This window comes from Euphorbia lathyris, chromosome 1, assembly GCF_963576675.1.
Source record: "Euphorbia lathyris chromosome 1, ddEupLath1.1, whole genome shotgun sequence".
Taxonomy (NCBI): domain Eukaryota; kingdom Viridiplantae; phylum Streptophyta; class Magnoliopsida; order Malpighiales; family Euphorbiaceae; genus Euphorbia; species Euphorbia lathyris.
In genome coordinates, this window is record NC_088910.1 from 6098296 (window position 1) to 6111382 (window position 13087).

Genomic DNA, 13087 nt, shown 5'->3' on the forward strand with positions numbered 1-13087 from the left:
TCCTGCGGTTCCATCTACGAGGATATCGATACACGGCAAAGGATAGTTGTCTTTTGGACAAGCTTTATTGAGATCTGTAAAGTCAATACACATGCGGTAGGATCCACCTGCTTTCTTCACTAGAACGACATTCGCCAGCCATTGTGTATAAAGTACCTCTTCAATGGCGTCCACCCGTTGGAGTTTGGTGATTTCTTCCTCTATCACCTTCTGCCTTTCTAGGCCATGGTTTCTTCGCTTTTGGGCAACTGGTACTGCATCTTTGTCGATGTTGAGTTTGTGAGTGATCACATCTGGACTAATCCCGGGGAAGATCTTATCCTTCCAAGCAAAGACGTCTTCTGCTTCATGGAGAACCTTGGTGATTGCTTCTTTAATTTCTCCTTTGAGCCCTTTAGCCATCCGTACCTGCTTTTCATCTGCCATGAGGTACATTTCCGTTTCGCCCAAGGCCATTGTGACGAGTTCTTCTTCGTCTTCTTCCTTTGACTGGGGGCGAATCATTAATGATGCCGAGTATGTCTCCTGAGCTACTTTTTGACTTCCTCTGATCATTACACCTCCCTTGGCCGTGGGGATGTAAAGAGTTAAGTGGCGAATGGAGATAAGGGCCGCCGCTTCGGAGATAAAAGGTCGCCCAAGGATCATATTATATGCTAACTGACCATCTAGGATAGAGAATTCCAGATCGCCTTTCTAGACTTGTTCGTCATCCGCTAACTCACAATCTAACGTTACTTGGCCCTTCGTGCGAATGGTGTGTCTGGTCACTCCCAGGATGTCTACTATGGTGGTTTCCACCTGGATCGGGTCTACCATTAATTTGGCGAATGCTCCCCTTGTGATGACATTGCACGAACTCCCAGTATCTATCATCACTTTTTCATCTCCCAGCCTTCTACCATCATAGTAATGACCAACGCATCTGCATGAGGAGAGATCTCTGGACCTACATCTGCAAAGGGGCGATTCAGTGATGCCCTGTCAAGAGCGGTGGTCTTTTCCTTTTTCAGTACTGGTTGGTACCCAGGTCCGACTGCTATGACATTGATGGTCCCTTTTCCTTTCTTCTTCGGGTCATCTCTGGATCTATCACCATCTCCCTTCTTGCCATCATTTTGGATGAACCGATCCAATTTGCCTCTCTCAATGAGATGCTCTATTTCCCGAGCTAACTCCCAGCATGCGTCTGTGTCATGGCCATTTTTCCTGTGATATTTACAATAATTTTTAGGATTTTTACCAATGTTGGTGTACTCCCCCCCTTTTTGTTCAGGGTATGAAATGCTCCGTTTGTGCTGGCTATTCTCTATCCACATGAGTACTTCACTCTTAGAGGCATTGAGAGGCGTGAAGGACGTGACAAACGTCGATTTGTTCTTTGAACCCCTTCGCCGGCCTCTAGAGGAGGAGTCTTGGTGCTTATCCTTTTCTCTATCTCGGTGGCGAGATTCGCCTTTGTCCTTTCTAGGCGGAGATAGTGATTCGCGGCGAATGCCATCCACCTCCATAAAGTCCTTGCAACGCTCCATCAATTCTGCCATGCTGGTGGGCTTCTTTCTAATTAGATCCTCCTGTAAACTCTTACAAGTTGTGTTCTTCACCAGAGATTCCACTGCCATGGAGATATCTACATCAATAATTTGTATACACAATTTGTTGAAAGTGTTTACGTACTCTCGAAGGGATTCGTTCGTCTTCTGTTTTAATTCAAAAAGCTTCTGTGACTTGACCACTGGAGGGATACAGCCGGCGAATTTAGCACAAAACTCTCTGCTTAGTTGATCCCAACTTTCTATCGAGCCATGAGGTAGAGATTGGAACCAGTCATAAGCGGGACCTCCTAACGTGGTGATAAACATTTTACATAGTACTGGTTCCGTTGCACGGTTAAGGCGAAGCAGTATCCGATATTTCCTGGCGTGGGCCTCTAGGTTGTCAGCACCCGTGTATATTGGGAGATTAGGTATTTTAAAATGCCTATCCGTTTCCTCCGCTTCGATCCAAGCCGTAAAGGGCGAATCACGATTGGCGAATGGGTTATGCCGGGCATTCTCCTCATTCATGCGGAGCACCGCAGCTCGAACTCTGTCGTCAAAATTCTCTGGACCCGCCCTTGGGCGTCCCCTCCGTGGAGATCTACTTGGAGAAGATGAAGAGCTGGATCCCGAAGACGGATCCGAGGGTGATCGTCCGCCTCCGCGGGAGGATCTCGGTCTCCGAGGCGAAGGTGATTCGGACCGCCTACTTTTCTCTTTTCTACGCTTTTTGTGTTTTCGCCCTTCTGATCCACCCAAGGAAAGATTCGACCGTGGTCGCCTTGGGATACCTGATCCGCCTAGGTTTATCCATTGGCATGCATCCTACGCCAGCAGGGAATAATTCCCGATTGAGCGGTAGTTCCCCAAACGCCGCCGTGGAAGTTACCATGGATTCTATATTGTGAGCTTGGAGAAATGAAGAATTGTGGGCATTTGGTCCTAGAGTCATCTGCGTCTAAGAAGATATCGTAGATGTGGGCGCCATGCTCGAAAACGGAGGAATGGTCATGAATGACCGTAGGCGATTACCTGTCTCAGAGCCAAACTTCTCTCCTATTGCTTCTGCACACATGTTGATGAAAGCATCCGGGGGCATACTACTTTCAGCTTGTGTCGTGGGAGCATTTGAATCAACGCGTCCAGCACTAGTTACAGGTTGGCTCGATGGTGTTACTAATGGTGTTTCTACCCCAGAGGAGGGGTTCTGCTCTCCATTTATCATATCTTTTCTAACGTGAATGAAAACCCTTTATTTGATTAAGGATTCCACGATCACCGCACCAATTGATGACTAGTGGAGAAATTCCGATCAGCTTCCGTCCCTGTGGGGGCGTCGTTGGGTTCGACCGGGGGAAGCTCTGATGCCAAAGTCAGTAAGGAAGAACAAGAGAGCAAACTGAATTGACATAGGGTAAGTGAATGTGTACCTTGATAGCCTGAGACATAGGCTATATATAGTCATGAAGTTGTAACTCTTAGTAACTAGAAAGTCTCCATTAATACCCCATGAATGGCGGTTACTGGTTACCCTTAATTTGGCGGTTAGCTAATTGATAGCTCATTAATGGTCTTTATTACAAGGTCGGCTCAGCCGTTCTCATGGTGGATTGAGAACTTATGGAGATCCGCCTCACAGGTTCGCTAGTGGGTCACTCTTGGCGAGTTTTAGGTGATCCGCCTCACAGGTTCGCTAACGGGTCACTCTTGGCGAGTTTTAGGTGATCCGCCCGTCGGATCTCTTTACTTCGATACGCCGCGGAATTCCTGTATCAGGAGACTAACACATGGCATTCTTTAGTCAAATATCCCTTTTGATCCTTGGGATAATATCATAATGTTATCATAATAGGAGTAATATAATCTAATTAAAACTCCTAACTTATTTATCCTTTAATTAATTTAATTCATAATCCTAATCTAATTAGGATTAATAAAATCAAACTAATTATTTATGTATCTACATACATAAATCGCCCCCCTTGAGTGATTGGGCCTTATTGGGCTCAATTGGGCTTCCGTCAATTAATTAGCATATGTCTCTCTTTTGGGTTCCAAGTCTTATGTGTGACCTATTAGGTTCTTATTGCTACTAGCCGTATGCAACTTATTAAATTAATTTTCAAAGAATTATATTTAATCTTTGCATAATGGAATGATGTACAAAGTATGTGATTAGCAAGTCCGTAATCATTCCCCTAGAGCTATAAGAAGACAGGTTGATTCTGTCGTTGACCTTTCCGTATTAGTTACGGTATAATTTGATCCTTTATCAACTACGTCCTTGAACTGAATCTTATGACTATGGGTAATGTCAAGTCACATATAGCGAGACGTTCGTTTTACTTGTTCTGGCCGAGTCAACTCCAATTAGATAGGTTAAGAGAAATCTCATTTCAATCTTAAGCTATCACCTTGCAAGGATTTAGAGTCAAGACTTCCTCAAGTGATCCATGGACATATCTCCCATTTATCGGGAGTGATAAATGCTCAATCCAATGTATAACGATCCCGCAATCACTTCCTGTGATACCCAACCTCTGCTGTTCACACCCCAAAGTCATCTCTGTTAAGGATCGTGTTACAACAGGATCAATGCGTCACATTCAGTAATCCATAATGACCAATTAACATTCCTTTGAGTCTGAGGATTATTTATACCTATTAATACCAATGAGATGAACAGGTGACAAGGATGAATCTACCCATCCTGTTATCTCAAGTCGGGTCCCCAATCCTAATGAACTACTTTTCATCGGATCCATGTAACTGTCCAGATATCTATATATATGAAGCTTGTGAGATCAGCTTTCTATCGGACAGAAGACATTGTTACATGCAAGTCTCAACCGCGATATGTCAATCCCAAACATATTGCTTAACTTGGGGTGATTTTAAGTTTATTAGTTTATTATAAAGTTTCGTCTCACTTCATGCTTGTATGAACACTTTATAATCACTTTAAACAAACTCACGGATTTCCTTTTTTATTAGACTTTATTTAGTGCTTAAAAGAGATTGCCTTTATATAGTTATAAAACATATATCTCATTAAAACAAATGATATAAAGAACACTTCATTTACATTAAGTTTGTATCCTAGAACAATTGTCTATAGGACACTAAACCCCAACATACTCCCACTTGGACTAAAGCCAATTGTTTCTATAACTTATCCCAGTAGAAGTTAGATGACGATCATGTACTTTCTGGGTTAAGGGCTTTGTCAACGGATCTGCAACGTTGTCCTCTGTAGGTACTCTTTCTATTCTCACATCTCCTCTTGCCACAATTTCTCTTATAATGTGGTATCGCTTTAGGTAATGCTTGGATGCATTATGAGACCGTGGTTCCTTTTCTTGCGCAATGGCTCCATTGTTATCACAGTACAGTGTAATGGGATTTACAATGTCAGGCACCACACCAAGTTTAGTAATGAACTTTCTAATCCAAACTGCTTCCTTTGCTGCTTCCGCAGCAGTGATATACTTTGACTCGGTCGTAGAGAAAGCTACGCTTCCTTGCTTGCAACTCTTCCAGCTGACCGATCCCCCATTCAAGATAAACAGGTATCCTGATTGGGATTTAAAATCATTCTCATCTGTGAGATGACTTGCATCTGAAAATCCTTCTATTTTCAGATCCCCTTCTCCGTACACTAGGAACATATCTTTAGTTCTTCTCAAGTACTTAAGAATGTTTTTGACGGCAATCCAGTGCTCGTCTCCCAGATTTCCTTGGTAACGACTCGTTATACTTAACGTGAATGCTACGTTAGGTCTAGTGCATAGCATAGCATACATAATCGAGCCGATTGCGCTGGCGTACAGGACTACAGCCATGCTCTTCTTATCATCATCGGTTTTAGGACATTGATGATTGTTTAACTTTACTCCATGTATCATGGGTAAGTTACCTCATTTCGATTCAAGCATGCTAAACCGCTTTAGCACCTTTTCGATGTATGTAGCCTGTGAAAGACCAAGCAGTCTTCTCGATCTATCTCTGTAGATCTTTATACCAAGTATATAAGCTGATTCACCAAGGTCTTTCATTGAGAAGTTACTAGATAACCATACTTTTACCGACTGTAGTATAGCTACGTCATTTCCCATTAATAATATATCGTCCACATATAATATCAGAAATGCTACAGAGCTCCCACTTGCTTTCTTATAAATGCAAGCTTCTTCGCAATTTCATTCGAAACCAAATTGTTTTATGGTTTCGTCAAAACGCTTGTTCCAGCTTCTAGATGCTTGCTTGAGTCCATAAATGGATCTCTGAAGTTTGCAAACCTTGTTTGCATCCTTTGATATGAAACCTTCAGGTTGCATCATATATACATCCTCAAGCAGGTTTCCGTTTAGGAAAGCTGTTTTCACATCCATTTGCCAAATCTCGTAATCGTAGTGAGCGGCAATAGAAAGCATTATTCTGATTGATTTGGACATAGGCACAAGAGAGAAAGTTCCGTCATAATCAATTCCTTGCTTCTGACGATATCCTTTCGCTACTAACCTAGCTTTGTAGGTGCTAACCTTTGCATCCATGTCAGTCTTCTTTTTCAAGATCCACTTGCACCCAATGGGTTTTATCCCTTCGGGTGGATCAACCAAAGTCCACACTTGGTTGGTGTACATGGAATCCATCTCAGAATCCATGGCGTCAAGACATGCTTTAGAATCTGGATTGTTAAGAGCCTCTTCGTAGTTTTCGGGTTCGTCCTCTAACACGGGAACCTCATCATCATCTCCCACTAGAAAACCATATCTAATAGGGAGTTCACGAACTCTTTGTGATCTACGAAGGGGTGGCACTTGAGTCTCATCTAATGGGACTGCATCGGGTTCCTCAACCACTTCAGTTGTTTCAGTTGGTGTTTCTTGTTCATGAACTTCATCAAGTTCAATCATGCTTCCCTTTTCTGTGTCTTCGAGAAACTATTTCTCTAAGAAGGTTGCGTGCTTGGATACTATTACTTTCTGATCAGCTGGATGATAGAAGTAATATCCCACAGTTTCCTTAGGGTATCCAATGAAGAAACATTTATCAGATTTAGAATCTAGTTTGTCGGACGCAATGCGTTTGACAAAAGCTGAACAACCCCATACTCTCATGAATGAGAACACGGGTTTCCTACCAACGAACAATTCATATGGTGTGGAACTAGCGGATTTAGTTGGTACTCGATTTAGGGTGAAGAGGGCGGTTTCTAAGGCATAGCCCCAGAATGTCTTTGGAAGTAATGCTATGATCATCATGGATCGTACCATATCTATTAGGGTATGGTTCCTCCTCTCGGATACACCATTGTGTTGTGGTGTATAGAGAGGTGTCCATTGTGAGCATATCTCACATTCAGTTAGATAATTCAGAAAATCATCTGAAAGATATTCGCCACCTCGATCGGATCGAAGTGTCTTTATTTTCTTTCCTAATTGATTTTCTACTTCATTCTTGAAGCATTTGAATTTCTCAAAAGCTTCGGACTTGTGCCTCATCAAGTAGATATAACCATATCGGGTATGGTCGTCTATGAAGCTTTTGAAGTATCTGAATCCTCCTCTTGCTTGGACTAACATATGACCGCATACATCTGAATGAATAAGTCCTAGAGTGTCTGATACACGCTCACCTTTATTGCTAAATGGTGTCTTTGTCATTTTACCTTTTAAACATGCTTTGCATGTTTCCAATGATTCAGGATCAATTGAATTTATAAGCTCATCTTGATGTAGCTTAAGCATGCGTCTTTTGTTTATATGGCCTAAACGATAATGCCACAAGTAAGTTGAATTATCTAGCTTATGTCTTTTGGTATCAATTGCGAAAACAGAAATTTTGTCATCTAACACATAAATCCCATTTTGTGATATTCCTGAAAAATAGAAAATCGAATCTCTATAAAAATCGCAACGTTTGTCTTTTATTGAAATATGAAAACCGTCGTCAACAAGACGACTAATAGAAATAATGTTACGAGACATTTGTGGAACGTACAAACAGTTTCTTAATTCTATTACAAGCCCAGAGGGCAAATTTAAAACATAATCTCCAATTGCGAGGGCGGCAACTCTTGCTCCATTTCCTACTCGCAAGTTTATGCTTCCTTTCTTCAATTCCCTAGTCCGATTTAGTTCCTGCATATTTGTACAAATATGAGATCCGCATCCGGTATCAAGTACCCAAGATTCAGACTGTGAAATTGTATTTATTTCAATATAAAACATACCAGATGTTGAAGCACTGCCTTTTCCCTTCTTGAGGGAGGCTAGGTACTCCTTGCAGTTCCTTCTCCAATGCCCGTCTTTACCACAGAAGTGGCACTCTCCTTTGGGATTCTTCACTTCCTTTCCCTTAGCTCTAGCGGGCATGGCTCCCTTGCCTTTCTTGGGATATTTAGGATTGGGAAAATTCCCCTTCCTCTTCTTTGATCCCTCTATAACAAGAGCCGGTATTGCCTTGTCTTTCTTCATATTGGGCTCAACTGACTTGAGCATATTTGCAAGCTCTTCAAGAGAGGTTTGCAAGTCATTCATCTGATAGTTCATGATGAACTGTGAATAACTCTCTGGGAGGGATTGAAGAATTAAGTCTATGCTTAGTTCGTTATCCATCGCGAATCCAATACTAGAAAGTTTGGTAATATAGCCAATCATCTTGACACAATGTGTCATCACAGATGTGCCCTTTTGCATCCTGCAACGATATAGCAACTTGGATATCTCGTAGCGTTCGCACCTAGTCTGTTTCCCAAACAGCTCCTTAAGGTGCATAATGATGGAATAGGCATCCATTTCCTCATGTTGCCTTTGTAATTCCGGTGTCATCGATGCAAGTATGATGCATCCCGCATGATCGTCATCAGCTTTGTGCTTCTGGTAAGCATCAATTTCTTCGATGGGTGCATCATCAGCTGGGATAGGGGGTATCCTTGTATCAAGTACATACCATATCTTATCGAACTTCAAAATGATTTTGAGGTTACGAAACCAGTCGGTGAAGTTTGAACCGTTCAATTTGTTATCGGTAAGAATGTTTTGCAGATTGGTTTTAGTCATGATTTTAAGAGTGATTAATTAAACTTGAGAGTGAGAATGAGTAAACGTATGTTATTCATTTGCTTTAAAGTATATCAATCTAAAATTATAGGCCTTTTAGTTTATTTTAGATTGCTCCCACTATTTTGCCAAATTAATAGCCCTCCATATTAATTCGAAGAATTTCACAAATCCTTTAGTGAGCTAGGATCCTAACTCCTGAGATTTCGCCTTGAGTTTGCTCAACAAGTTAATCTCATTCGTTAGGTAGATTCATGTAATCAATCACATCTTTAATGTGATTCCTAGGTTATTGGGTTACTAACCACATTAGTAACTAATATGCTATTCATATTAATCCCAACCATATTGCCGATTAGTTTATGACAACATGAGTTTGCTCATCCAATTATCATAATCTAATTTAAGCATTACCCCATATTCATGAAAAATGATTTTCGATAATTCAGGTGTTACTGTAAGACCCCGAGCTTGAGTTTGCTCAACAACCCAAAGGCCCCCAGTACTGCCGGCTGAATTATAATATTAGGGAGGAGCAACCGATTTTAATAACTTGCTTATTTACTTAACTTTTAATGAGGTATTTTATTTTAGGTCTCATAATCGAACTTATTCTTGATTTGATTTAGCATACATCAGACACATACATTGGCATTATGGACATATTATCTAAATTATTCCGTCGAGCCAGAGATGGAATAAAAGGCCAAACCTAGGGAAATACTAACTATTGCATATTTCTCTTTAGGTCCCCCGTCTTCTCCATGGCGCCTTGAAATTACATATTAATTTCTATACTACTAAAGAAAACTTCAATTAAATTGAAGGGAATTAGATGAGAGGAGAAATTACAATAGATAGTAGAAAGGCAGGACTCGCATGCCCTATTTCAAAAATACCAAAAGACTAAAAGAGGGTCCAAATGTGTCCATAACTCCAAACATGCATAGACTCAATTAAATAAATTTAATTGGTTGATTACATAAATACTTTATGTAATATTTAGGTTAATCACATTAACTCATCAAATTAACTTTCCAATTTTACTTCTAACAGTTTTGTATCTTCTATATTAACCTTTTAGATTAATACAACTATGCAAAACTTTAATTATGCATGTCCCAATTATTTTGATTTTAATTCATTTAATACTTTTGATTTACAAATAGATAAAACAAACTTTTAAATAAATTTTCATTCGATAAACAAAACAGAAAACTATTAATTTCTGAAACATATATATATATTTAAAACTAATTTTAAACGATTTAAAATTAAGTGGGTTTCGGACCGGGCCCGAGGTTGGGCTGCTGCCGTCTGGTAGCAGCCCTAGGCGTCTGATCTGCCGCTACCTTGCGGCAGCGGCGGCCAGGCACCTCGCGCGTTAGCTGCCGCGCGACAACAGTCGGGTCGCGCCGTGAGGAAAAACTATCATTGATTTTCCGTTTTATCTTTAGAATAAAATAAAACTGATTTTATCAATCTAACCATAAAACTAATAGATTTTGTTATAATGATTATCAACCAAAATAATTAGGAACATATGCATAAACTATTTTAATTAACAATTAATTAAAACTTATTTATCTTTAGAACTAATTAATCAAAACAGTTTTGTTAAATAACCTAACTATAAATATTTATTCAACCTGATTGAAAAAACTTCTAAATTTTCATATATGAAATAACGGATTTAACGCAGGCTCTGATACCACTGAAGGAAAATAGGCTAACGTATAGCAGCGGAAATATAAAAATTTTAACCTATTTCCATTAACTCCAAGATTCGTTAATCGTTATTTCATATAAAGAGGGATAAAAGAAATACCTTTCAAAAGTTCTATCTACCGTTGCAAACGAAGTGCCCACAACTCTTACTTCGAGTTCTCGAGCACAAAACAAAACAATGGAAGATCAAGTTAGAATCAACCGTTTATAACAATCAAAGTAGATTGTCTCTAATTAATCAACACAAGATCAAGGATAAAGAGAAAGAGATCAAAATCAATTGAACGGAAGGAAGCGGTGGAAAATCTCGTCCTCGAGCTAGGGGTCGAAATTCTCTCTCTTCTAAGGGTTGGAATTCGAAATTCTTTCTCTTGAATACTAGGGCTAGATTTCGAAAATCTACATAGGGGGGTATTTATAATCTTTCTTGTATCTAATCCTTAGTTAGATAGAATTAGGTTTATTGAATAAGAATTCAATTCGGAATAGAATTCTTAAATATTATCTATTAATATATCTAAATATAAAAGATAATAACAATAACCTTATTGGATAATAATAGGAGTAATATAATCTAATTAAAACTCCTAACTTATTTATCCTTTAATTAATTTAATTCATAATCCTAATCTAATTAGGATTAATAAAATCAAACTAATTATTTATGTATCTACATACATAAATCGCCCCCCTTGAGTGATTGGGCCTTATTTGGCTCAATTGGGCTTCCGTCAATTAATTAGCATCTGTCTCTCTTTTGGGTTCCAAGTCTTATGTGTGACCCATTAGGTTCTTATTGCTACTAGTCGTATGCAACTTATTAAATTAATTTTCAAAGAATTATATTTAATCTTTGCATAACGGAATGATATACAAAGTATGTGATTAGCAAGTCCCTAATCATTTCCCTAGAGCTATAAGAAGACAGGTTGATTCTGTCGTTGACCTTTCCGTATTAGTTACGGTATAATTCAATCCTTTATCAACTACGTCCTTGAACTGAATCTTATGACTATGCGTAATGTCAAGTCACATATAGCGAGACGTTCGTTTTACTTGTTCTGGCCGAGTCAACTCCAATTAGATAGGTTAAGAGAAATCTCATTTCAATCTTAAGCTATCACCTTGCAAGGATTTAGAGTCAATACTTCCACAAGCGATCTATGGACATATCTCCCATTTATCGGGAGTGATAAATGCTCAATCCAATGTATAACGATCCCACAATCACTTCCTGTGATACCCAACCTCTGCTGTTCACACCCCAGAGTCATCTCTGTTAAGGTTCGTGTTACAACAGGATCAAAGCGTCATATTCAGTAATCCAGAATGACCAATTAACATTGCTTTGAGTCTGAGGATTATTTATACCTATTAATACCAATGAGATGAACAGGTGACAAGGATGAATCTACCCATCCTGTTATCTCAAGTCGGGTCCCCAATCCTAATGAACTACTTTTCATCGGATCCATGTAACTGTCCAGATATCTATATATATGAAGCTTGTGAGATCAACTTTCTGTCGGACAGAAGACATTGTTACATGCAAGTCTCAACCGCGATATGTCAATCCCAAACATATTGCTTGACTTGGGGTGATTTTAAGTTTATTAGTTTATTATAAAGTTTCGTCTCACTTCATGCTTGTATGAACACTTTATAATCACTTTAAATAAACTCACGAATTTCCTTTTTTATTAGACTTTATTTAGTGCTTAAAAGGGATTGCCTTTATATAGTTATAAAACATATATCTCATTAAAACAAATGATATAAAGAACACTTCATTTACATTAAGTTTGTATCCTAGAACAATTGTCTATAGGACACTAAACCCCAACATTTGATACGTCTCCACTCTACTTGAGATCAAGAGTCTTCTCACAACATGTATGGCTTGCCCCCTTCATACTCTCCCTCATAATCATCATCAATTGGGTCACAACAAACATGCCCTTCATCATCATCTTCATACCGCTCAACCATGTTGGCACTTCTCCTCTTGGGACACTCATTGGAATGGTGACCCGGCTCATTGCATCGGAAACATTTGAATGGAGCCGGTCTCGTATAGGGGTTGTTGCCCCTAGGGGGTTGTGTCGCCTTAAAAGGCCTCACATCTCCACTAGGTGCCCTTTCCGGACTTGGCGCCTTGGGATCGCTTGAACTTGCAATACCCTTGCCTTTATCAATCCCCTTGGGAGCTCCTCTCCCTCCATAAGTACCTTTAGTCCCGGCTTTCTTATAGCCTTCACGTCCCCTCAAACTCAACTATGCCTCGGCCTTTAATGCTAAATTACGGGCGTTTGCACCCGAATCACCATTTGCGTCCCAATCCGGTCTTGGATGTTGTACCTCAATCCTTCAAGATACCTTGAAGTCTTTTGGCTTTCCGTTTCTGACAAGTTAGCCCTTGCCGAAAGCCGCAAGAACTTTGAGGTGTATTCGTGCACACTCCTTGCACCTTGTGAGCAATTCCGATAAGAACTGTAAATGTATTTCTCGTAGTCGGGTGGAAGAAACCTCTCCCGCAACATCAATTTCATTCTAAGCCAAGATCTAATCGGCTCGCTTCCTCCTCTTCTTCTCCCTTCCTTCATATTATCCCACCAAACCGAAGCTCCTCCTTTCAATCGGTAACCTACTAAACGTACTTTCCGATCCTCCGGTATTCCCGCATAATCAAAGAACCGTTCCACCTCTAACAACCAATCAAGGAAACCCTCTATGTCGAGTTCTCCCCCGAACGATGGT